The sequence below is a fragment of the Eriocheir sinensis genome, chromosome 2 (assembly GCF_024679095.1).
Source record: "Eriocheir sinensis breed Jianghai 21 chromosome 2, ASM2467909v1, whole genome shotgun sequence".
Taxonomy (NCBI): domain Eukaryota; kingdom Metazoa; phylum Arthropoda; class Malacostraca; order Decapoda; family Varunidae; genus Eriocheir; species Eriocheir sinensis.
The window spans coordinates 19,793,470-19,797,960 of NC_066510.1; the positions used below are offsets into that span (position 1 = coordinate 19,793,470).

The 4,491-nt window shown below is 35.9% G+C and overlaps 1 long non-coding RNA gene across 1 annotated transcript; it reads left to right on the plus strand.

Annotated features, from left to right (window-relative positions):
• The first annotated feature begins 901 nt into the window (after positions 1-901).
• LOC126997985 (uncharacterized) lies at positions 902-2,716 on the plus strand. Its single transcript, XR_007752543.1, has 2 exons — positions 902-1,587; positions 1,771-2,716. It is a non-coding gene; the product is annotated as an uncharacterized LOC126997985 (long non-coding RNA).
• The last annotated feature ends 1,775 nt before the right edge of the window (positions 2,717-4,491 follow it).

The following is a 4,491-nucleotide window of genomic DNA, read 5'->3' on the forward strand; positions in this document are numbered from 1 at the left end:
TACAGACAAAGAATGGAGAAACATTTTGAGATCAATAAAATTATACTGCTTCTTTAACTTTTTTTTCCAAGAATATCTTTTTATAAAAAGTGGCCGAATCATCACCGTTCTCCCCTATCAGACAATATCAGACGTTATTGATTCATCTTTGAACGAGATTTCATTAGGAATCAATTTAGTTCTCCCATTTTTTTTTCAGTACTGAACTGTATTGACCAATATCGCAGATGTATCAATCATGTGGTGATAAAAACTGTATTCGTGCAGGACTTTTGCATATTTTACCTATATTGGATATTGTGTCTGATTTACAAGTGAGGTAATAAGTGGATTTCTTAAATGAGCCGAAGTGAACCGAAGTGCGTCTGATATGGAATACTGCCTATTAAACCATTACTGAGGAGAAACGTGAAAAATCAGCCTGAACTCGACGTCAATTTTCCGTCGGTGTATATACATCGTTTATCAGTAGCTTACGTCACTATGAAGACATAATTATGCATGGTGATACAATATTTTCATCACATAAACGATGGTCCAACTTCGTCTACTTTTGGGGGAGATATTAAAGTCCCGAACACATACTTCTCACATGTAATTGCTTAATCTTACTTAACGAGGTATTTCATTCGTCAGTCGCCCCTCCATTTTTTCGGTTAAAGGTCTGTGTTGCCCATAAGTTCCCTTTTCACTTCTGAAAACTGGATTGAAGAACATGCATGCGAACGGAGGGTTATTATTATTATTATTATTATTATTATTATTATTATTATTATTATTATTATTATTATTATCATCATCATCATATCATCATCATCATCATCATTATTATTATTATTATTATTATTATTGTTATCATCATTATTATTATTATTATTGTTATTATTATTATCATCAGCATTATTATATTTTTAGGGCTCATTCGATCAACAAAACTTCCTGTGATATGTTCTTTATTGTAGGAACGTGATTTTAACTGACACCAGATTATTTTCAAGAATTATTTGCTTATTTTAACCAATACATATGCTACTTGTTTCCTTTTTTATATCACGTTGACAACTCACATGATTTACATTTGAGGAAGAGGAGACACGTTGGGCAACATTACATGGTCTACAGTTGAGCCATACCGGCCGCGTTCCGAACCAAGATAACACAACACGTATTGAAGATCCACGTCCAAGGCAGGAACATAACAAGATTTGTCCACGTTGAGAAGTCTGGGGGTCTTAAGCCTCTAGTTACGTATATATACTCGGACGGAATTCAGTCTTCCATTAGACTGCATAGATCTGGCGAAGCTGATCGCAGCTAAGTGATCATTTAAACTCCCGCTAACCTTGTCTTAAAATGTATCAAAACTACCCCACCAGGAGCCTCAGTCCTAACACTAACTCCAATCTGGAGCTAGTGGCAGAGTATCTCGCCTCAAAGGGGTACGGCGATCATGATCTTGGTGAAAACAACACTGAGTTTGGCCACAGTGCAGGTACGGGACACACTCCACCTGGCAGCGCACCGGTTCTCCAGGACACCCAAACTTGGCACGCACAGACTCTCTACCAGCTCGACCCAAGACAAATGGTAAATTCATCTCTCTGCACAGTTATTCGTATATTTGAAAATATTTACTTGTGCCATGCTATGCAGCACTCGAAAGTCCTTTGTATAATAAGTGCTATTCGAAAATGTGTGTGTGTGTGTGTGTGTGTGTGTGTGTGTGTGTGTGTATTTAAACATATGGATGTATCGAATTTATTGTTTCAGGACCTGGGAGTCGTGACACCAGATCGAGTGTGGCGGCAGTCTAACCCTTTATTAGTGGAGCCAGCAAGTCTAAGTAGCACACCGCCCAGCTCGGACGCGTCACCCCCCTACAGCTGCCCCTCGCTGCAGGCTTCAGGCGGGCGTGAGCAGAGTCCAAATCTCTTCCCGCAAGCAGAGGGCTGTTCATTAAATAGAATAGATTGGCAGAATGGCCAGTTCATTAACACGTTAACGCCCGTGAACCAATCTTGTGGACCGAGTGATAGTTTGGAGTCGAATTTCGATCAACTTTTGGTAAATGACCCCAGCAATACGTCGGGAAAGTCCAGGCGGGGCGCGCCTCACCGCCACAAGAGACAGTTCCTTGAGGGAGAGGAGAAGTTAAAGCGAAACCGTGAGTTGAACAACGAGGCGTCACGGATTCACCGCCACAGTAAGCGGACGAACAACGAGCAACGACTCAACGAGTGTCAGAGACTTGAGCTAAGGAATCAGCAACTTCGAGAGAAGTGCTGTTTGTTAGAGAAGGAAGCTCTGATGTACCGTGAGGTGGTAGAGCCCTTCCTGAGACACCATGGCTATGAGCCGGCTGCACGTTACTCCACCTTGCCCCAAACGCCCGACCCCTACCCCAACCCAGCGAATCACTTTCATCATGGAATGTGAAAAACAACTGTTAATTCTTCTATTTAATTTATTTATCTATTTATTCATTAACTAATTTATTCGACGACTTATCATATTACTTCAAAGTACTTATAATTTGCATTGAGATTAATGCTTTATTGACTACATTACACCAGTTTATCACCTCTTGCATATTCACTGAGTAAATTTTGTTCTGTCGTTCAAGTCTAGCCTGTCGAGTTCGTAAACATTCATAGCCCAGTGATACAAAAATGTAATCAAATATGTACTGTATATGAAATAAAATTAGTAAATAATACACAGATTGTATTATTTGTATGTTACATGCAAAGGCATTTTGTACTTGGTTCCGAAAACACAAATTGGTGGAAAAATATATATATATATATATATATATATATATATATATATATATATATATATATATATATATATATATATATATATATATATATATATATATATATATATATATATATATATATATATATATATATATATATATATATATATAAGTAAATTATAATAATAATAAAATAATCAATAATACATGCGACTGAGTATTATATAAATGTTACTCAAACCATCTGATTGACGTATAGTGGAGGCAATTAATTAATAAGTAATAAATAAACAAAAGCCAATTAATAAATATGTAAAAGCCTCCATAAAAAGAATCAACATAATCGGGGGGGGCACGACTTTACATCAACAAGCTGAACAACAACCAAAACGATACTAGGGCTACATGAGTGACGCGTGTGGATGGTAAGTCGACGCCTACCGCTGACGTCACTAAATTCTAGGGATATTTCCGGAGGAAGCTGCGTTCATGATTTTCAAGTGTAGCAGATTTAAAGTGCGCTTGTACTCTCTCTCTCTCTCTCTCTCTCTCTATCTATCTATCTCAAGTCGTATACCTATTATAGTGTCAGTGCTAGAATGTCGACAGCGATGGACAAAATTAACGCTTCGTCCGGGTTCTGATCTTGGTTTGAGAGTAGGATAGGTTAGGTAAGTAAATCAACCTGGTCTAATGTTTCGTCCATTCTAGCACTGGCCTCTACAGATAAAAGTTTGACCATGCACTCTCCAGACGCCATCTTCCCTCATCCTCAATGCCATAACACACACACACACACACACACACACACACACTTTACACTCAAGTGATGCAGTGTACTAAGATTGTGGAACAGCTGGACAATGGGATAACCCTCTTCAAAAACCTAACTGAAATTCAAGAATATCTCGATTACATACGGTAACTGAAAAAATAATTGAGAGGTAAGAATAGTGTGCTAATTTGCTGGTTTTGACCTAAAATACTTCTTACTTTTTTTTTTTAATCAAATCACTGTATTTTAAACTATCTGCACATCACTGATTGAAACTTATTGAGTAAATAGTCTGTGAGTTATAATAGATATGAATCAAAATGCACAAGGAGATGAACAAAATTGTCTAACAAAGAGCAAATATTAAATATTCTTTTATACTTACAGACATTACGATAAAAGCAATAAGAAAATAGTGAAAAAATTATTCACATGATTTTGATGCTACGTTTATATACTTATATGTATTTATATACTATTCATATTCAAACCAAAAGACAGTAATATGCATTCTGAACTTATAATATTTTTAGGAGTGACAGACTGAGTGGGTTCACTACAATAATATTTGATAAGATATGCAAAACTCAAAAAAATCATGATATGTTTTAAATGAAAGATGTGCTTTCAAATATATAGCAGTACTCTTGCACCTTGAAGAACAATAATTAGGTAGGTAATGAGTTTTGCAGTTATTATATATATATATATATATATATATATATATATATATATATATATATATATATATATATATATATATATATATATATATATATATATATATATCTGATAGAAGTCGATTAAACTATTATCGACTTGTTTTGGACATATCATACGGACACCAGAGGCATTACTTAAATTGGAGGTGAATTATACACTACTTTATAGTAAAAATTAACAGCGCCACCCACCACGGTCCAATCCTATTTTGTTACTTTCGTGGCCCCTTCAA